General features: G+C 51.7%; 2 long non-coding RNA genes across 2 annotated transcripts in view; both read right to left on the bottom strand.

Moving 5' to 3' along the window:
* The window catches only part of LOC126635046 (uncharacterized), a 30,264-nt gene extending 8,537 nt beyond the window's left edge, over positions 1 to 21,727 (bottom strand). Inside the window, exons 1-2 of the long non-coding RNA XR_007627482.1 lie at positions 21,602 to 21,727; positions 20,579 to 20,854 (exon numbers count right to left, since the gene is read on the bottom strand). This is a non-coding gene — a long non-coding RNA (uncharacterized LOC126635046). The remainder of the gene's footprint in view (positions 1 to 20,578; positions 20,855 to 21,601) is intronic.
* Positions 15,459 to 19,775, bottom strand: LOC126635047 (uncharacterized). The gene is made up of 3 exons (XR_007627483.1): positions 19,593 to 19,775; positions 18,451 to 18,609; positions 15,459 to 15,541 (listed from the first exon to the last, which is right to left on the bottom strand). It is a non-coding gene; the product is annotated as an uncharacterized LOC126635047 (long non-coding RNA).
* Positions 21,728 to 22,155: the final 428 nt, after the last annotated feature.

The following is a 22,155-nucleotide window of genomic DNA, read 5'->3' as shown; positions in this document are numbered from 1 at the left end:
CCTTTGCTCTGGGAGAAATCTTTGTTCTTATTGAATTTTGGAGGCAGAGTAGCAACATTAGCACAAGATTCCTGCAAGCAAACAACAGCCCGTTCTCCCAGGAAAGAAAGTGCTTACCCTCAGGGTAAAATGCCCAGGTTGTGGGCCAGCCTGGCATCTACGTGGGCAGCAGGAGCTTTCTCTCTGCACATTTTGATTGGGGAGCAATCTTTGTCCATATTTCATTTTGGCATTCAGACTGGCAATTTTGGCACAGGATTCCTGCAAGCAAACAAAATCCTCTTTCTCCTAGAAAAGCAAAATGCTTACCCTCAGGGGCTTAGTTGCAGTTGGTGGGCCTGTCTGGGCGCTCCACGGGCAGCAGAAGCTTTCTGCGATGGCACCTCTTGTCTGGAAGGAATCTTTGTTCTTATTCAATTTTGGAGTCAGAGTAACAATATCAGTGCAGGATCACTGCAAGAAAACAACCCATTCCCCAGAAAAAAAAGTGCTTACCCTCAGGGTAAAATGTCCAGGGTTGTAGGGCATCCTCAGCACTCCATGGGCAGCAGGAGCTTTCTGTCCTTGCACCTTTTGTCTGGGAGAAATCTTTGCTTGTATTGAACTTTGGAGTCAGAGTGGCACTTTCAGCGCAGGATTTCTTCAAGCGAACAAAAGCCCTTTCTCCCAGGAAAGTAAGTGCTTATGCTAGGGGTATCAGGTGTAGTTGGTGGGCCAGCCTGGGAACTCTATGGGTGGCAGCAGCTATCTGTCAAGCCACCTTTTGTTTGAGAGGAATCTTTGTCTGAATTTAATTCTGGAATTGCACTGGCAATTGCAGTGCACGATTCCTGCAAGGAAAAAACAGCCCTTTCTCCCAGGAAACAAAGTGCTTACCCTCAGGGTAAAATGTCCAGCTTTTGGGCCAGCCTGGACACTCCACGGGCAGCAGGAGCTTTCTCTCTGCACATTTTGATTTGGGAGAAATCTTCGTCCGTATTTAATTTTGGCACTCAGACTGGCTATTTCAGCGCAGGATTCCCGCAAGCGAACGACAGCCCTTTCTCCCAGGAAAGAAAGAGCTTACCCTCAGGGTCCAGAGTGCAGTTGGTAGGGCAGCCTGGGCGCTCCATGGGCAGCAGGAGCTTTCTGTGATGGCACCTCTTGTCTGGGAGCAATCTTTGTTCTTAGTCCATTTGGAAGTCAGAGTAGCAACATCAGTGCAGCATTCCTGCAAGCGAACGACAGGCCTTTCTCCCAGAAAAGCAAGTGCTTACCCTTGGCTTTAAGGTCTGGGTTGTAGGTCGGCCTGGGCACTCCCCGGGTAGAAGGAGCTTTTGGCCTGGCCACCTTCTGTCTGGGAGGAATCTTTGTTTGTCTTCAATTTTTGCAGTCGGACTGGCAATTTCAGCGCAGCGCTCCTGCAAGCGAACCAAAGTCCTTTCTGCTAGGACAAGGAGGGCTTACCCCCAAGGTCTTACGTGCACTTTGTGGGGCAGCCTGGGCCCTCCAAGGGAAACAGGAGCTTTTTGTGATGGCTCCTTTTCTTTGGGAGCAATCTTCATTCCTATCCCATTTTGTTGTCAGACTAGCAATTTCAGCACAGGATTATTGCAAGCCAACTACAGCGCTTTCTCCTAGGAAAGAAAATGCTTACCCTCAGGGGCTTAGGTGCAGCTGGTGGGCTGGTCTGGGCAATCCATGGGGAGCAGGAGCTTTCTCTGATGGCACCTCTTGTCTGGGAGGAATCTTTGTTCGGAGTCAATTTTGGAGTCTGAGTAGCAATATCAGTGCAGGATTCCTGCAAGCCAACAACAAGCCTTTCTCCAAGGAATCCAAGGGCGTAGTCTCAGGGTCTCAAGTGCACTTGGTGGGCCGGCCTTGGCACTCCATGGACACCAGCAGCTTTGTCTCCTTGCGCGTTTTCTCTGGGAGCAATCTCTGTTCATTTGGAGTTTTGGTGTCCGACTGGCAATTTCAGTGCGGCACTCCTGCAAGCAAACAAAAGCCTGTTCTCTCCGGAAAGAAGGTGCTTACCCTGGGGGTCTCAGGTTTAGTTAGTGGGCCAGCCTGGCCACTCCATGGGGAGCAGAACCTTTCTGTCTTGCCACCTTCTCCCTGGGAGAAATCTTCGTCGGTGTTTAGATTCATTAGTCAGACTTGCTATTTCAGCGCAGGATTCCCGCAAGCGGACGACAGCCCTTTCTCCCAGGAAAGAAAGAGCTTACCCTCGGGGTCAAGGGTCTGGGTTTTAGGCTGTTCTGGGCACTCCACGGGCAGCAGGAGCTTTCAGTCCAGCCACCTTCTGTCTGGGAAACACCTTTCTTCATATTCAATTTTGGCATTCAGACTGGCAATTTCAGTGCAGCATTTTGGCAAGCGAACGACAGCCCTTTCTGCCGGGAAAGGGCGTGCTTACCCTCGGGGTCTAAAGTTCAGTTTGTGGGCCAGCATGGGCAATCCATGGGCAGCAGGATCTTTCTCTCATTGCACCTCTTGTCTAGGAGGAATCTTTGTTCATCCTGAAGTTTAGAGTCAGACTGGCAATTTTAGCGCAGGATTCCTTCAAGTGAACGACAACCCTTTCTCCCAGGAAAGAAAGTGCTTACTGTCGTTTTCAAGGGTCCGGTTTGTAGGCCAGCCTGGGCCCTCCATGGACAGCAGGAGTGTTCTGCCCAGCCACTTTCAGTTTTGGAGGAATCTTTGTTTGTATTCACTTTTGGCAGTCAGACTGGCAGTTTCACCGCTGGACTCTTGCAGGAGAACAACGGCCCTTTCTCCCAGGAAAGAAAGCCTGTAGCCTTTGGCTGTTATTGAGTATTTGGTGGACCGGCCTGGGCACTCCATGGGCACCAAGAGGTTTCTCTATTGGCTCCTTTTCTCTGGGAAGAACTTTCATTCTTATTCCATTTTGGACTCGGACTGGCAATTTCAACACAGGTTATCTCCGAGCGAACAACAGCCCTTTCTCCTGGCAAAGAAAGCGCTTACACTCGGGGTCAAAGTCCAGCTTGTCGGCGGGCCTCCACACTCCATGGGTAGCAGGAGATTTCTGTCCAGCCACCTTCTTTCCTGGAGGAATCTTTGCCTGGATTCAATTTTGAAGACTGCCTGGTAATTTCAGTGTAGGATTCCTGCAAGGGAACAACGGCCCTTTCTCCCAGGAAAGAAAGTGCTTACCCTCGGCCTCTCAGATACACTTGGTGAACCAGCCTGGGCAATCCACGGGCAGCATGAGGTTTCTGTCCTGCCCCCGTCTTTCTGGGAAGAATCTTTGTATTCACTTTTGGCAGTCAGACTAGCAGTTTCACCGCTGGACTCTTGCAGGAGAACAATGGCCCTTTCTCCCAGGAAAGAAAGTGCTTACCTCGGCCTCTCAGGTACACTTGGTGGGCCAGCCTGGGCAATCCACGGACAGCATGAGGTTGCTGTCCTGCCCCGTCTTTCTGGGAAGAATCTTTGTTTGTATTCACTTTTGGCAGTCAGACTGGCAGTTTCACTGCTGGACTCTTGCAGGAGAACAACGGCCCTTTCTCCCAGGAAAGAAAGCCTGTAGCCTTTGGCTGTCCTGAGTATTTGGTGGACCGGCCTGGGCACTCCATGGGCACCAAGAGATTTCTCGATTGGCACCTCTTCTCTGGGAAGAACCTTCATTCGTACTCCGTTTGGACTCGGACTGGCAATTTCAACACAGCTTATCTCCGAGTGAACAACAGCCCTTTCTCCTGGCAAAGAAAGCGCTTACACTCGGGGTCAAAGGTCCAGGTTGTCGGCCGGCCTCCACACTCCATTGGCAGCATGAGATTTCTGTCCAGCCACCTTCTTTCCTGGAGGAACCCTTGTCTGGATTCAATTTTGAAGACTGCCTGGTAATTTCAGTGTAGGATTCCTGCAAGGGAACAATAGCCCTTTCTCCCAGGAAAGAAAGTGCTTACCCTCGGCCTCTCAGGTACACTTGGTGAGCCAGCCTGGGCAATCCACTGGGCAGCATGAGGTTTCTGTCTTGCCCCGTCTTGTCTGGGAGGAATCTTTGTTCATATTCAATTTTGGCAGTCAGACTGGCAATTTCAGCGCAGGATTCCTGCAAGCGAACAACAGCCCTTTCTCCCAGGAAAGAAAGTGCTTACCCTCGGCCTCTCAAGGGTCCAGCTTGTGGGCCAGCCTGGGCACTCCATGGACAGCATGGAGGTTGCTGTCCATGCCACCTTCTGTCTTGGAAGAATCTTTGTTTGTATTCACTTTTGGCAGTCAGACTGGCAGTTTCACCGCTGGACTCTTGCAGGAGAACAACGGCCCTTTCTCCCAGGAAAGAAAGCCTGTAGCCTTTGGCTGTTATGAGTATTTGGTGGACCGGCCTGGGCACTCCATGGGCACCAAGAGATTTCTCGATTGGCACCTCTTCTCTGGGAAGAACCTTCATTCGTACTCCGTTTTGGACTCGGACTGGCAATTTCAACACAGCTTATCTCCGAGCGAACAACAGCCCTTTCTCCTGGCAAAGAAAGTGCTTACACTCGGGGTCAAAAGTCCAGGTAGTAGGCCGGCCTCCACACTCCATTGGCAGCATGAGATTTCTGTCCAGCCACCTTCTTTCCTGGAGGAACCTTTGTCTGGATTCAATTTTGAAGACTGCCTGGTAATTTCAGTGTAGGATTCCTGCAAGGGAACAACAGCTCTTTCTCCCAGGAAAGAAAGTGCTTACCCTCGGCCTCTCAGGTACACTTGGTGGGCCAGCCTGGGCAATCCACGGGCAGCATGAGGTTTCTGTCCTGCCCCCTTCTGTCTGGGATGTATCTTTGTATTCAATTTTGCAGTCAGAGTGGCAATTTCAGCACAGGATTCCTGCATGCGAACAACAGCCTTTTCTCCTGGCAAAGAAAGCGCTTACACTCGGGGTCAAAGTCCAGGTTGTCGGCTGGCCTCCACACTCCATTGGCAGCATGAGATTTCTGTGCAGCCACCTCCTTTCCTGGAGGAATCTTTGTCTGGATTCAATTTTGAGGACTGACTGGTAATTTCAGTGTAGGATTCCTGCAAGGGAACAATGGCCCTTTCTCCCAGGAAAGAAAGTGCTTACCCTCGGCCTCTCAGGTACACTTGGTGAGCCAGCCTGGGCAATCCATGGGCAGCAGGAGGTTTCTGTCCTGCCCCCTTCTGTCTGGGATGTATCGTTCGTATTCAATTTTAGAGTCAGACTGGCAATTTCAGCACAGGATTCCTGCATGCGAACGACAGCCTTTCTCCCGGAAAGAAAGTGCTTACCTCGGGTCAGAGTCCAGGTTGTAGGACCTTACTCCATGGCAGATGAGCTTTCTGTGCAGCACCTCTGTCTCGGAGGAATCTTTGTCTGTATTCACTTTTGCAGTCAGACTGGCAGTTTCAGTGGACTCTTGCAGGAGAACAATGGCCCTTTCTCCCAGAAAAGAAAGTGCTTACCCTCGGCCTCTCAGGTACACTTGGTGGGCCTGCCTGGGCAATCCACGGGCAGCATGAGGTTTCTGTCCTACCCCCTTCTGTCTGGGATGTATCTTTGTTTGTATTCAATTTTGCAGTCAGAGTGGCAATTTCAGCACAGGATTCCTGCATGCGAACAACAGCCTTTTCTCCTGGCAAAGAAAGCGCTTACACTCGGGGTCAAAGTCCAGGTTGTCGGTCGGCCTTCACACTCCATTGGCAGCATGAGATTTCTGTGCAGCCACCTTCTTTCCTGGAGGAACCTTTGTCTGGATTCAATTTTGAAGACTGCCTGGTAATTTCAGTGTAGGATTCCTGCAAGGGAACAATAGCCCTTTCTCCCAGGAAAGAAAGTGCTTACCCTCGGCCTCTCAGGTACACTTGGTGAACCAGCCTGGGCAATCCACGGGCAGCATGAGGTTTCTGTCCTGCCCCCGTCTTTCTGGGAAGAATCTTTGTATTCACTTTTGGCAGTCAGACTAGCAGTTTCACCGCTGGACTCTTGCAGGAGAACAATGGCCCTTTCTCCCAGGAAAGAAAGTGCTTACCCTCGGCCTCTCAGGTACACTTGGTGGGCCAGCCTGGGCAATCCACGGACAGCATGAGGTTGCTGTCCTGCCCCCGTCTTTCTGGGAAGAATCTTTGTTTGTATTCACTTTTGGCAGTCAGACTGGCAGTTTCACTGCTGGACTCTTGCAGGAGAACAACGGCCCTTTCTCCCAGGAAAGAAAGCCTGTAGCCTTTGGCTGTCCTGAGTATTTGGTGGACCGGCCTGGGCACTCCATGGGCACCAAGAGATTTCTCGATTGGCACCTCTTCTCTGGGAAGAACCTTCATTCGTACTCCGTTTTGGACTCGGACTGGCAATTTCAACACAGCTTATCTCCGAGTGAACAACAGCCCTTTCTCCTGGCAAAGAAAGCGCTTACACTCGGGGTCAAAGGTCCAGGTTGTCGGCCGGCCTCCACACTCCATTGGCAGCATGAGATTTCTGTCCAGCCACCTTCTTTCCTGGAGGAACCCTTGTCTGGATTCAATTTTGAAGACTGCCTGGTAATTTCAGTGTAGGATTCCTGCAAGGGAACAATAGCCCTTTCTCCCAGAAAAGAAAGTGCTTACCCTCGGCCCCTCAGGTACACTTGGTGGGCCAGCCTGGGCAATCCACGGGCAGCACGAGGTTTCTGTCCTGCCCCCTTCTGTCTGGGATGTATCTTTGTTTGTATTCAATTTTGCAGTCAGAGTGGCAATTTCAGCACAGGATTCCTGCATGCGAACAACAGCCTTTTCTCCCAGGAAAGGTAGTGCTTATCCCCAGGGTCAAGGGTCCTAGCTGTGGGTTGCCCTTGGCATTCGATGGGCAGCAAGAGCTTTCTGTCCAGTCACCTTCTGCCTTGGAGTAATCTTCATCCAAACTCGATTTTGGCAGTCATACTTGTAATGTCAGCGCGTGATCCTGGCAAGCAAAGAATAGCCTTTTCTCCCAGGAAAGAAAGCGTTTACCCTGGGGGTCTCCGGTGCAGTCGGTGGCCCAGCCTGGACACTCCCTGGGCAACAGGAGCTTTCTGTTCTTGCACCTCTTCTTTTGGAGCAATCTTCGTCCATATTCAATCTGGGGGTCACACTGGCAATTTCGGCACACGATTCCTACAAGCGAACGACAGCCAATTCTCCCAGGAAAGAAAGTGCTTACCCACGGGGTCAGTAGTCCAGGTTGTAGGCCCACCTGAATACTCCATGGACAGAGGGAGCTTTCTGTGATGGAACCTTTGTCTCGGAGGAATCTTTGTTTGTATTCACTTTTGGCAGTCAGACTGGCAGTTTCACTGCTGGACTCTTGCAGGAGAACAACGGCCCTTTCTCCCAGGAAAGAAAGCCTGTAGCCTTTGGCTGTCCTGAGTATTTGGTGGACCGGCCTGGGCACTCCATGGGCACCAAGAGATTTCTCGATTGGCACCTCTTCTCTGGGAAGAACCTTCATTCGTACTCCGTTTTGGACTCGGACTGGCAATTTCAACACAGCTTATCTCCGAGTGAACAACAGCCCTTTCTCCTGGGAAAAAAAGTGCTTACACTCGGGGTCAAAGTCCAGGTTGTCAGTCGGCCTTCACACTCCATTGGCAGCATGAGATTTCTGTGCAGCCACCTTCTTTCCTGGAGGAACCTTTGTCTGGATTCAATTTTGAAGACTGCCTGGTAATTTCAGTGTAGGATTCCTGCAAGGGAACAATAGCCCTTTCTCCCAGGAAAGAAAGTGCTTACCCTCGGCCTCTCAGGTACACTTGGTGGGCCAGCCTGGGCAATCCACGGGCAGCACGAGGTTTCTGTCCTGCCCCCTTCTGTCTGGGATGTATCTTTGTTTGTATTCAATTTTGCAGTCAGAGTGGCAATTTCAGCACAGGATTCCTGCATGCGAACAACAGCCTTTTCTCCTGGCAAAGAAAGTGCTTACACTCGGGGTCAAAGTCCAGGTTGTCAGTCGGCCTTCACACTCCATTGGCAGCATGAGATTTCTGTCCAGCCACCTCCTTTCCTGGAGGAACCTTTGTCTGGATTCAATTTTGAAGACTGACTGGTAATTTCAGTGTGGGATTCCTGCAGAGGAACAACAGCCCTTTCTCCCAGGAAAGAAAGTGCTTACCCTCGGCCTCTCAGGTACACTCTGGTGGGCCAGCCTGGGCAATCCACGGGCAGCACGAGGTTTCTGTCCTGCTCCCTTCTGTCTGGGATGTATCTTTGTTTGTATTCAATTTTGCAGTCAGAGTGGCAATTTCAGCACAGGATTCCTGCATGCGAACAACAGCCTTTTCTCCCAGGCAAAGAAAGTGCTTACCCCAGGGTCAAGGGTCCAGGTTGTCGGCTCGGCCTTGGCACTCCATGGGCAGCATGAGCTTTCTGTCCAGCCACCTTCTGTCCTGGAAGCACCTTTGTCCGGATTCAATTTTGGCAGTCAGACTGGCAATTTCAGCGCAGCATTTTGGCAAGCGAACAATAGCCCTTTCTCCCAGGAAAGAACGTGCTTACCCTCGGGGTCTCAAGTACAGTTGGTGGACCAGCCTGGGCAATCCATGGGCAGCAGGAGCTTTCTGTCTTGCACCTCTTTCTGGGAGGAATCTTTGTATTCACTATTTGGCAGTCAGACTGGCAATTTCAGCCGCTGGATTCTTGCAAGCGAACAATAGCCCTTTCTCCCAGGAAAGAAAGTGCTTACCTCGGCCTCTCAGGGTACAGGTTGGTAGGCCAGCCTGGGCACTCCATGGACAGCAGGAGCGTTCTGTCCTGCCACCTTCTGTCTGGGAGGAATCTTTGTTTGTATTCAATTTTGTTAGTCAGACTGGCAGTTTCACCGCTGGACTCTTGTAGGAGAACAACGGCCCTTTCTCCCAGGAAAGAAAGCCTGTAGCCTTTGGCTGTTATGAGTATTTGGTGGACCGGCCTGGGCACTCCATGGGCACCAAGAGATTTCTCTATTGGCACCTTTTCTCTGGGAAGAACCTTCATTCGTATTCCATTTTGGACTCAGACTGGCAATTTCAACACAGCTTATCTCCGAGCGAACAAGAGCCCTTTCTCCTGGCAAAGAAAGTGCTTACACTCGGGGTTAAAGTCCAGGTTGTCGGCCGGCCTCCACACTCCATGGGTAGCAGGAGATTTCTGTCCAGCCACCTTCTTTCCTGGAGGAATCTTTGTCTGGATTCAATTTTGAAGACTGACTGGTAACTTCAGTGTAGGATTCCTGCAAGGGAACAATGGCCCTTTCTCCCAGGAAAGAAAGTGCTTACCCTCGGCCTCTCAGGTACACTTGGTGGGCCAGCCTGGGCAATCCACGGGCAGCACGAGGTTTCTGTCCTGCTCCCTTCTGTCTGGGATGTATCTTCGTTTCTATTCAATTTTGCAGTCAGAGTGGCAATTTCAGCACAGGATTCCTGCATGCGAACAACAGCCTTTTCTCCCAGGAAAGATAGTGCTTATCCCCGGGGTCAAAGGTCCTAGTAATGGGCTGCCCTTGGCATTCTATGGGCAGCAAGAGCTTTCTGTCCAGTCACCTTCTGCCTTGGAGGAATCTTCGTCCAAACTCAATTTTGGCAGTTATACTTGGAATTTCAGCGCATGATCCTGGCAAGCGAACAATAGCCTTTTCTCCCAGGAAAGAAAGTGTTTACCTTCGGGGTCTCCGGTGCAGTCGGTGGCCCAGCCTGGGCACTTCCTGGGCAGCAGGAGCTTTCTGTCCTTGCACCTCTTGTTTTGGAGGAATCTTCGTCCATATTCAATTCGGGGGTCAGACTGGTAATTTCGGCACAGGATTCCCACAAGTGAACGACAGCCAATTCTCTCAGGAAAAAAAGTGCTTACCCACGGGGTCAGTAGTCCAGGTTGTAGGCCCACCTGGATACTCCATGGACAGCGGGAGCTTTCTGTGATGGAACCTTTGCCTCGGAGGAATCTTTGTTTGTATTCAGTTTTGGCAGTCAGACTGGCAGTTTCACCGCTGGACTCTTGCAGGAGAACAACGGCCCTTTCTCCCAGGAAAGAAAGCCTGTAGCCTTTGGCTGTCCTGAGTATTTGGTGGACCGGCCTGGGCACTCCATGGGCACAGAGATTTCTCGATTGGCACCTCTTCTCTGGGAAGAACCTTCATTCGTCTCTTTGGACTGGACTGGCAATTTCAACACAGCTATCTCGAGTGAACAACAGCCTTTCTCTGGGAAAGTGCTTACACTCGGTCAAGGTCAGGTTGTCGGCGGCCTCCCACTCATTGGCAGCATGAGATTTCTGTCAGCCACCTCTTCCTGGAGACCTGTCTGGATTCAATTTTGAAGACTGCCTGGTAATCTCAGTGTAGGATTCCTCAGGGAACAATAGCCCTTTCTCCCAGAAAGAAAGTGCTTACCTCGGCCTCTCAGGTACACTTGGTGGGCCAGCCTGGGCAATCCACGGGCAGCACGAGGTTTCTGTCCTGCCCCCTTCTGTCTGGGATGAATCTTTGTTTGTATTCAATTTTGCAGTCAGAGTGGCAATTTCAGCACAGGATTCCTGCATGCGAACAACAGCCCTTTCTCCCAGGAAAGAAAGTGCTTACCCTCAGGGTCAAGGGTCCTAGGTTGTGGGCTGCCCTTGGCACTCCATGGGCAGCAAGAGCTTTCTGTCCAGCCACCTTCTGTCTTGGAGCAACCTTCGTCCGAATTCAATGTTGGCAGTCATGACTGGTAATTTCAGCGCAGTGATTCCTGGCAAGCGAACAATAGCCCTTTCTCCCAGGAAAGAAAGTGCTTACCCTCGGGGCCTCCAGTGCAGTTGGTGACCCAGCCTGGGCAATCCATGGGCAGCAGGAGCTTTCTGTTCTTGCACCTCTTCTTTCTGGGAGGAATCTTTGTCCATATTCAATTTGGGAGTCAGACTGGCAATTTCAGCTCGCTGGATTCCTGCAAGCGAACAACAGCCCATTCTCCCAGGAAAGAAAGTGCTTACCCTCGGCGTTCAGAGTCCAGGTTGTAGGCCCAGCCTGGGCACTCCATGGACAGCAGGAGCTTTCTGTCCATGCCACCTTCTGTCTCGGAGGAATCTTTGTTTGTATTCACTTTTGGCAGTCAGACTGGCAGTTTCACCGCTGGACTCTTGCAGGAGAACAACGGCCCTTTCTCCCAGGAAAGAAAGCCTGTAGCCTTTGGCTGTCCTGAGTATTTGGTGGACCGGCCTGGGCACTCCATGGGCACCAAGAGATTTCTCGATTGGCACCTCTTCTCTGGGAAGAACCTTCATTCGTACTCCATTTTGGACTCAGACTGGCAATTTCAACACAGCTTATCTCCGAGTGAACAACAGCCCTTTCTCCTGGCAAAGAAAGCGCTTACACTCGGGGTCAAAGGTCCAGGTTGTCGGCTGGCCTCCACACTCCATTGGCAGCATGAGATTTCTGTCCAGCCACCTTCTTTCCTGGAGGAACCTTTGTCTGGATTCAATTTTGAAGACTGCCTGGTAATTTCAGTGTAGGATTCCTGCAAGGGAACAATAGCCCTTTCTCCCAGGAAAGAAAGTGCTTACCCTCGGCCTCTCAGGTACACTTGGTGGGCCAGCCTGGGCAATCCACGGGCAGCACGAGGTTTCTGTCCTGCCCCCTTCTGTCTGGGATGTATCTTTGTTTGTATTCAATTTTGCAGTCAGAGTGGCAATTTCAGCACAGGATTCCTGCATGCGAACAACAGCCTTTTCTCCCAGGAAAGGTAGTGCTTATCCCCAGGGTCAAGGGTCCTAGCTGTGGGCTGCCCTTGGCATTCGATGGGCAGCAAGAGCTTTCTGTCCAGTCACCTTCTGCCTTGGAGCAATCTTCATCCAAACTCGGTGTTGGCAGTTATACAAGTAATGTCAGCGCGTGATCCTGGCAAGCGAACAATAGCCTTTTCTCCCAGGAAAGAAAGCGTTTACCCTGGGGGCCTCCGGTGCAGTCGGTGGCCCAGCCTGGGCACTCCCTGGGCAGCAGGAGCTTTCTGTTCTTGCACCTCTTCTTTTGGAGCAATCTTCGTCCATATTCAATCTGGGGGTCACACTGGTAATTTTGGCACACGATTCCTACAAGCAAACGACAGCCAATTCTCCCAGGAAAGAAAGTGCTTACCCACGGGGTCAGTAGTCCAGGTTGTAGGCCCACCTGAATACTCCATGGACAGAGGGAGCTTTCTGTGATGGAACCTTTGTCTCGGAGGAATCTTTCTTTGTATTCACTTTTGGCAGTCAGACTGGCAGTTTCACCGCTGGACTCTTGCAGGAGAACAACGGCCCTTTCTCCCAGGAAAGAAAGCCTGTAGCCTTTGGCTGTCCTGAGTATTTGGTGGACCGGCCTGGGCACTCCATGGGCACCAAGAGATTTCTCGATTGGCACCTCTTCTCTGGGAAGAACCTTCATTCGTACTCCGTTTTGGACTCGGACTGGCAATTTCAACACAGCTTATCTCCGAGTGAACAACAGCCCTTTCTCCTGGGAAAAAAAGTGCTTACACTCGGGGTCAAAGTCCAGGTTGTCGGCTGGCCTCCACACTCCATTGGCAGCATGAGATTTCTGTCCAGCCACCTTCTTTCCTGGAGGAACCTTTGTCTGGATTCAATTTTGAAGATTGCCTGGTAATTTCAGTGTAGGATTCCTGCAAGGGAACAATAGCCCTTTCTCCTAGGAAAGAAAGTGCTTACCCTCGGCCTCTCAGATACACTTGGTGAACCAGCCTGGGCAATCCACGGGCAGCATGAGGTTTCTGTCCTGCCCCCGTCTTTCTGGGAAGAATCTTTGTATTCACTTTTGGCAGTCAGACTAGCAGTTTCACCGCTGGACTCTTGCAGGAGAACAATGGCCCTTTCTCCCAGGAAAGAAAGTGCTTACCCTCGGCCTCTCAGGTACACTTGGTGGGCCAGCCTGGGCAATCCACGGACAGCATGAGGTTGCTGTCCTGCCCCCGTCTTTCTGGGAAGAATCTTTGTTTGTATTCACTTTTGGCAGTCAGACTGGCAGTTTCACCGCTGGACTCTTGCAGGAGAACAACGGCCCTTTCTCCCAGGAAAGAAAGCCTGTAGCCTTTGGCTGTCCTGAGTATTTGGTGGACCGGCCTGGGCACTCCATGGGCACCAAGAGATTTCTCGATTGGCACCTCTTCTCTGGGAAGAACCTTCATTCGTACTCCGTTTTGGACTCGGACTGGCAATTTCAACACAGCTTATCTCCGAGTGAACAACAGCCCTTTCTCCTGGCAAAGAAAGCGCTTACACTCGGGGTCAAAGGTCCAGGTTGTCGGCCGGCCTCCACACTCCATTGGCAGCATGAGATTTCTGTCCAGCCACCTTCTTTCCTGGAGGAACCTTTGTCTGGATTCAATTTTGAAGACTGCCTGGTAATTTCAGTGTAGGATTCCTGCAAGGGAACAATAGCCCTTTCTCCCAGAAAAGAAAGTGCTTACCCTCGGCCTCTCAGGTACACTTGGTGGGCCAGCCTGGGCAATCCACGGGCAGCACGAGGTTTCTGTCCTGCCCCCTTCTGTCTGGGATGTATCTTTGTTTGTATTCAATTTTGCAGTCAGAGTGGCAATTTCAGCACAGGATTCCTGCATGCGAACAACAGCCTTTTCTCCCAGGAAAGGTAGTGCTTATCCCCAGGGTCAAGGGTCCTAGCTGTGGGCTGCCCTTGGCATTCGATGGGCAGCAAGAGCTTTCTGTCCAGTCACCTTCTGCCTTGGAGCAATCTTCATCCAAACTCAGTGTTGGCAGTCATACTTGTAATGTCAGCGCGTGATCCTGGCAAGCGAACAATAGCCTTTTCTCCCAGGAAAGAAAGCATTTACCCTGGGGGTCTCCGGTGCAGTCGGTGACCCAGCCTGGGCACTCCCTGGGCAGCAGGAGCTTTCTGTTCTTGCACCTCTTCTTTTGGAGCAATCTTCGTCCATATTCAATCTGGGGGTCACACTGGTAATTTTGGCACACGATTCCTACAAGCGAACGACAGCCAATTCTCCCAGGAAAGAAAGTGCTTACCCACGGGGTCAGTAGTCCAGGTTGTAGGCCCACCTGGATACTCCATGGACAGAGGAGCTTTCTGTGATGGAACCTTTGTCTCGGAGGAATCTTTCTTTGTATTCACTTTTGGCAGTCAGACTGGCAATTTCATGACGGGACTCCTGCAATGAAACAAAACCCCTTTCCTCTTAGGGAAGAAATGGCTTACCCTCAACCTCCAAGGTTGGACTACCTGCAGCTCTTATGATGTCACGTACCTGCCACCCTCCGCCCCCTCGTCTAACATCAGTGCAGAGCAGCTTCGGGACAAATACATGCCCAGCTGACACGTAACACTACAAACATGCAGCAGAATGATGAGGGAAAGTTCTCAGCAAGCAGCAGAACTCCGAGAACCGAGATGCTGTTGAGCAAGATGACCTACGCAACTGCGTCTCCGAGCTGAGAATGCCCTACGGCAACCTCTGGAAAGACTCAAAGAGGACTACCTTGGACAAGAAGGGCCTGTCAAAACCACAAAGAGGGATGTGCGAGAATGCTATGTTCGGGATGTAAGACTGGGGGGACAGCTGACGACGCAGCCTGAAACGTGGCCGGAGAAGACACCCGACTGTAAAATTCCAAGATGAGATTTCGATGCGAGATTGCGAGTCGAGGAACGGACGATATCGGCACCGTGCCGAGGAGACATTCGAGACCCCGGGGATGACGCCCCACGCTTCCCTTAAGCCCCTTTGGGGCAGAATGCAAAGATGGCTGATCCGAGGAACCCGCAAGACACGCAAGACGGACTAGACAAACTGTGTGACGCAGACCGGAATTGCTCTGCCCTGCACGGCCCGGTGTGGTGCTCCAAAGTAAGCCACTCCCTCTTTGTGCACTAGGGGCCTGTTACTGGACATCCCTCTCTCGTTATGCTAATTTCTAAATCTATCCCAGAAATTCCCAACCTGGTACCCTGCTCTCCTCCCCTCTCCGGGTCACAGCCCTCCACTTATCTTTAGGACAGCTGGGGTTGTGAATCCTTCTTCAACACAAAGGAAGGTCGTCTTGGCTACCTCAGAGGTTCCTGCAGACGCTGGCTTATCCTCCTCATCAGCTACAAGAAACAAACCCACAATCACTTCAGGAGCTTAGAAGCAGCTCAGCCAAACCCCAACAGTTCCCATACTCACACTCTCCCAGCTGCACCGAGGCCCTCGGCTCGCCGGCTCCGGATGCAGTCCTGCCACCTCTGTCGATGCCGGAGGCTGCGGCTGGCATTGCATGGGATACCTGGGTGAGTGACAGACAAAGTTACGGGGCATTTTGGAAAGCTCAGTGCACCCCTGCTCCTCCTGCCACCGCCCCGACTCACCTCGAATTCTCCTCTCATTCCAAAGGCAACCTGGGCAGCATCTGCAAATAGAAAAGGCACATGCTCTATCGCTGAGCCCTGTAATACTTCGGGATTACTCACAAGGCCAGCCCGAGACCACCCAACCTTGTCGCAAAATACTAGGCATGTTTGTAGCTCACCAGAAAAGGAACATCTACTTCTGTCAAGGAGTCCACACTCATCTTGCTCACCAGTGTTCACCTAGCTCTTCTCCACACTTGTGCCGATGGCCTCTTTCACCTGTTTGTACAGAAAGGGTCAGGACAGAAAAGTCTTGCTGTCCTTTACCTCCCCTAGGCAGCCTGTCATCTACACCTTCAATCACAGGGCTACATGCTTTCATTCCTAGGGAAAAGACTATCATGGTTTGGGGTTTCTGGATCACCTCAGACCAGCAGGGGTTCACAGCTGAGCTGCAGTTTCTCTCATTGTGCCTGGTGGTGTATCGGCCGAGCTCAGGGGTCAAATCACACAGAGACACCAGCTGTGGGTGCTAAGGGTGATCTAACTTTATTTCACAAAATGGAGGGGTTTTATAGGCAGATAAGGAAGGTTCTGGAAAAAGGGGATAGGTATATATAAACTTGGACAGGGCATTGGATAGGATTTAAGATTGATATACATAATAGGGGGGAATACATGCATCTTTAGATAACTACTAAGTTCTTAATTGGGAAAACTAACTGCCTCTAACTGGACTTTGGCCAATCAGAGAAACCTGCTCTCCCTCAGCAAGAGAGAGAGCTCACCATCTAACAGACAGTCTGTCTGTCTGATGCTATCTGGCCTATGTTGCCAGACATTGCTTCCTTCCACCTTTTAAACTCCTCTTCCTCATCCAGGTTACCCCCAACAACTATCTGAGCTTTACACTCAAAATATACACTCTCTCCCCTAGAGTTTACCTCTGATTTTAGGCCCAAAATATTCATTCCATCCCTAGGTTACTGTGGGGTTCCCTCGGCGCAAGCATGGACGACTCAGCACATCAATGTGATGATAGGAGAATGCCATTTATTGAAACCAAGCGTTGGTCTTTTATACAGTTTTCTAACAATACTCTTCTATGACCTTTGTTTCTTTAGCATACTTTACATCCTTTCTCACCCTGATAGCTGGTACTGAGACCCTAGTTTCTAGATCTAGTTTTGCTACTGTTTCTCTTAGTAAATCTTTCTCATCCTGTACCATCAGAAGGCCATCAGAACAGCAGATCATGTTTTTAAGAATTGAAACATAAAATTATTTCCCATAGTAGCATATACTCTAGTTAGCAACATAGAATTGTGTTCCCACAGCAGCATATTTTCTATGCTAGCAACATCAGGCTATGTTCTCACAGCTTGCAGCATATACTCTAAATCAGCATTAGAAATCCCTATACCTGCAGCATAAGGTTATGCTTTCACAGGTGCAGCATATTATCTATATTAACACTAAAAATCCCTACAGGTTACCTATATTTTACCATGAAAAAACCAATCCTGATTATCTCTATCTCCTCTGCAAAATGCTGTCGTCCTCAAACCTCTGCTGAGCTTTGTGAGGTCTTCAGCTGAGAGGAGGAAAAAGTATTTGCATCTCCATTGGTACAGGTGTCGATAGAGGTCGACAGAGCTTTTGCCTTTTTCAGACAATCACACAATATTTTGGCTCCCTGGCAGCTTGGATGTCACAGATCTCCTTTCCTACATCTGTGCGGATGCCACACACGGGTACCTATACACATTTTCTCAAGCCTACACAGAACCGAGATTTCCTCACCCTGCACATCCCAAGGTGAGTACTCTGCTTAGTTAGTACAGCAAGCCCCCTCTCCTTGCAAACAAGGAACCATTTTCCCTGGCCATTTCTCTAAGGGTTAGGATTTTTTAAAACTGCTGTTGTGCCACCAAACCTGCTTGGGATCTCTCCTAGCTTTTGGCTGTCCTTGGATTTAAGAAGCACACCCTCTCTTCCATCTTGCAACAGCAAAACCACAAAATGCTCCTGAGCCACAGTGTAACCCTAAGGATGGGCACCCCCACCTCGCCATTCTGACAGAGCCATCCAGCACCCCCAAGCCACCCATCGGATCTGAGTAGAGCAGCACAGCCACGGCAATGCCAAGAGTGGGAAAGGCAGCCCCACTGATGGGATTCCTGCAGAGGAGACATGCACAGAGGGACACCTTTGGCCTCATACAACCCATACTGAATTTCTTCCAAATCTGTTTCCAAGACCATCCGCTCGCCACACTGTGCCAAACAACAGGCAGCAATAAAACTTTGATGCCTTCAAAACAGCCAAGTTCTTGGACAATTGCTATTTGCTTACTGTTCTTCTTCCTTCAGAAATTCTGCTCCTAGCCCAGTTAACACTACTGCCTCAAGCATTTCCCTCCCTGCTATTACCAGCACATTTACACAGGCAAGGAACTTAACAGCTCTTCTAAACTTATCCAGGTGCCAATTACAGCCACAAAAGAAAAGTAAAAGGAAAAGAGGGCTCAGGCAGTCAGAGAGCTCTGCAGGTGGCACCGGCACCATCACACTTGCTGAAACACGTCCTTTTGCACAGAGAAGGAAACAGGCCAATATTATGGCAAGTTGTGCCCTTCCCACAGTGCTGAAAAAAATCACACGCAGCATCAAGTAAGGCTCGAAGATAAGCTGGGATAAAAAATGGCAAAAGCACGCACACCAGGACATTCTCTTGCTTCCAAGGTAAGACCAATCATTCCTCTAGGAAAAGGGAGAGGCAAGGGTTTATCGAGCAATGCACAACTTAGCAAGTCAGTTTAACAAGTACCAGCAGGGTTTGTGCACAGAGAAAACAAAACTCAGTGGGTTTAGTAGTTAAAAACTCAGTGTAAACTACAGTCTGGTTACAGCAGTAAGCTTCCCCCAGCAGTTTCAGGTGCTTTCATTTGTAGCTCAGCCCCAAAGTAGAAACTCCTCTCCACTGCTCCTGAGAGAGGCAAATAATTGGAACTTTTGGTGCTCAGGAAAGCTAGTCCCTCCCCTAAGTCCTGGCTCACCTGCCCGAGCACCTAGAGTGCTTATATCCCACCTCCCTCCCTGCTTTCAATGTTAATATCAGTAAAAGAAACCTCCAAGTTCTTCCTCCAGTCTGAGCTGCATCTTCTCTGTACTCCCCCACTCCCCCACCTGTTCACGTGCGCTGCTCCCCTCTCCTGTGCTGTTTCCCGGCACACGGCTCATCCCTCGGCCCCTTCCTTGAGCGATGATCCAGGGACCTCAGGTGCTTGCCCCAGCGAGACGCTCTCACCGTTACTCCTTGAAAGACTGCTCCTCGGCAAAAGCTCTCTACAAAAAGTGGCCCAGATAACCACTCAGCAGGGCCCACCCCTCGTCATCCTCACTGCCCACACCTGGGGCTGTCCCGCTCCTTTGTCATCCTCACTGCCCACACCTGGGGCTGTCTCGCATGGGAGAGGACAGAAGGGTGCATGGAACCACAGGCGAGCCGGGGAAAGGGGCCGGCGCCAGCCGAGGGGCGCTGCCGGAGTGAGCAGGAGGCAGGGGCTGTTCTCAGGCGGGGCACGGCACCTGCGCTGGCTCATGGTTCTTCGCTCTGGGCTTCTTTTGGGCTGGGGTTGGGTGCGGGTTTTGGGGGACTGCGCACACCCTCCCCTGAGTCACAGCTCCGCCCCAGCTCGCTGCACCCTGCTGCACTCCCCGCAGCCCTTGCTCAGCTGCGTGGGGATTAGTGCCTCCTCTGCAGGTGGCAAATGTCTGCAAAGCGAATCGGGAAGCCACTGCCAGTCTTTCTTTTCCAGCCTTTTCTGCCCAGCACCACAGTGGTCGAAAAGGAAACCAGAAAAACAGACCCCTCCCCCCCACCACCACCAAATCGCACCATGCCAAGTCCCAGCTTCTCCCGCTAAGCCCAGGCAGAGCCCGCCCACCGCCAGGCCCCCAGAGCTGCAGCCCTCGGGCCCCACCGCGCCATCCGTGAGGTCACCCGGCCCCCCCTGCACCGCCCTGGAACGCCCTCCCACTGCCGCACTCGAACACAAGGAGCAAAGCCCTTTCCCCCCAGCACAGCCCGGTCCCTCCCCGGCAGCCTCGGCAGCGCGGGAAGGGCCGGGGGCTGCGGCAGCCCCCAACGATGGGCGGGGCGCACCGGGAGGGGCAGCGCAGGGCGGGGGCGGGGCCCGTGGCTGCGACCCCCACGGTGGAAGGCACCCCCAGGGCAGCCCCGTCCAGCACCGCCCCTCGCCTCGCCCACAGCTTTAACATTAAGCCAAGATTTAATACAGAGCACCACAAGATGCTGTCTGACCGACCTGATCTCCTTTTATGATCAGCTGACCTGCCTGGTGGACAGGGGGAAAGCTGTAGATGTGGTCTATCTGGACTTCAGCAAAGCCTTTCACACTGTCTCCCATAATATACTCCTGGGAAAGCTGGCAGCCCACGGCTTGGCCAGGTGCACTCTCTGCTGGGTTAAGAGCTGGAGGGCTGGGCCCAGAGAGTGTTGGTGGACGGGGCTGCATCCAGCTGGCGGCCAGTCATCAGTGGTGTCCCCCAGGGATCAGTGCTGGGCCCAGTCCTGTTTAACATCTTTATGGATGATTTAGATGAGGGGATTGAGGCCATCATCAGCAAATTTGCAGATGACACCAAGTTGGGAGGGAGTGTCAATCTGCTGGAAGGCAGGAGGGCTCTGGATAGTCTGGAGAGTTGGGCTGATTCCAAGGGGATGAAGTTCAACAAGGCCAAGTGCCAGGTCCTGCACTTTGGCCACAACAACCCCTGTGGCACCTGGAGCATCAGAGGAGGGGAGTTGGGAGGGGAGACATGGAGAGAGAACAGCAAAGGGGTTTGTTCAGGAACGGGCTGTATGTCCAGCACTGATGGCAACTGCAAACACCGGATGCTTCAGAAATGCAGGGGGGAAGCACGGGCCTGGCTTGGCTGGAGCCTTTTGCCCTTTGCTCAGGGGCCTCAGCTCCACCCTCTCTGAGAACGAAGAGCAGAGATCTGCTGCAGGGCAAGAGTTCATTTAGGCACAAGTCAGTGATGCGGCCACTGGGCAAGGGGAAGAGGAATGGAGAGGAACTGACACCAAAATCACACAATCACCACTTTATTGGGACATTATTGAGCTGCAACACAAATACATTCACGGCAGGCCAGGGCAAGAGGTGCACACAGGACCACCAACACAGCAGCTGGGCTTGCAGGAACACCCTCTCCTCAAGTTATGGAGCCAGGGGCTGACAGGTGGGATCCATCCTGGGGGGACTCAGGCACGAGGGCCGAGTCCCACCTGGTCACTGCAAGCAGTTCAGCCCCAGCAGCAGTGGGAATTTCTGCCTCTCCCTCCAAGAGTATTTGGGACCCAACAGCTCAGTACAGTAGAATTTTATCTTCATGAATATTTTACAAAGTTGAGCTTCAGGAGAACTGAGGCACTTTTCATTATTCTGTGCTCTTCCAGGGCTGCACTTGCCAGGATCCTTTGGGCACGAGGAACCTTCCAGAATACTCCAAACCTTCACAGCCCACTTGTTCTTCTTGCCACAGTTGGACTAGCTCAGTGTCCCTGCAGAAAGAGAAAATTCAATGATTCTCTCTGAAATCAGAACCTCCCCTGCTTTGCTTTCCCATACCATGTTTTGTTCCCTACACAACTGAGGTCAAGTGGCAGCCAAGGAATCCAAACCAAGAACCTGCCAGGGAGCAGCCTCTGTGCCACAGCAACAGCATTCCAGGCCTGTCACTGCCAACCCTCCGCTTCTCCCAACAGCTCCAGTGGCACCAGAACTTGTCCTGAAGGCAGAAAGGCTCCTTTTAGGAGCAGCACAAGCCATCTATACTGTAGCACTGGAATTCCATCTCCTGGACAAGCTGGGAGAAGAAGGGAAGAAACCAGGACCTTAAAGGCAAATTAGGAGCACCTGTTCATCCAGCAGCAGCTCCAATAAAGGTACTGAGTCAACACTTCAAAGACACAGGACAGCAAGGGCCAACCCCTTGACAATCACTTCAGTTTTTAATTTATAAAGCCAAATTAAAGCAAAGCTTTTCAGACACTTGGGAAGACTCAATCCCAGTGTAACCAGTTTGTGGGACTCATTCCCAGCCTCCTGAGGTTCATTTCCCACCTCACTCGTGGCTGCACTAGACCTGGTTACACACACACACACAGAAGGAGCTGCTGCAACTTGTCCAGTTTCCTGCTTCTCCTTGAAACTCCTCCAGCTGTTTGCCCAGCTCTCCAGGGTCCATTCCTTTGCCCACTGGACTTGTTCCCAGCCCCAGGGCTGCCAGGGCCACCCTGGGCTCTCACCTGCCCTCACACTGAGTGACCTTTCCCAGCCCTGAGTCCATCCGGCACTGACCGAGCTGCTGGGGGCTGCAGTTCTCCCTGCTCCTTCCCTCCCTCTGCCTGGAGAACACCCCTTCCAGCTCCTGCACCCCCACCTCTTACCTCCCAGAACAGCAGAGCTGCATCCTCCTGGATCCTCCAGCTGGACGCTGCTGGCTCTGTGCAGTTCCCACCCTTCAGCAGGGATGGCAAAGGGAGCTGGGACATCACAGCCCCCAAACCTGCCCAGTCTCCAGCTGCTGCACAGACCTGGTGCTGTGCTGACAGGCAGGGCACTCAAGGAAACAACTCACCAGTCATAGAATAATAGGAACAGTTTAAACAAACCCAATCCAACACATCGGATACAGATTTATGGGATACAAAAGAAAATGAGCAAGGCATCAAATCCTGACTGCCCTGAGAGACAGAACTGTGGCTAAGCAGAAATCCCTCCCCACCGGCCCCCTCACGCTCCACCCCCAGCCCACAGGGCAGCTGGGCAGCCCCAGTGCAGCCGATCCCGCAGTCTCAGG

The sequence above is a fragment of the Myiozetetes cayanensis genome, unplaced genomic scaffold (assembly GCF_022539395.1).
Source record: "Myiozetetes cayanensis isolate MyiCay16 unplaced genomic scaffold, myiCay2020 scf105, whole genome shotgun sequence".
Classification (NCBI taxonomy): Eukaryota; Metazoa; Chordata; class Aves; order Passeriformes; family Tyrannidae; genus Myiozetetes; species Myiozetetes cayanensis.
Note: the sequence above shows the minus strand (reverse complement) of the source record. Positions and strands in the feature narration are given on the sequence as shown.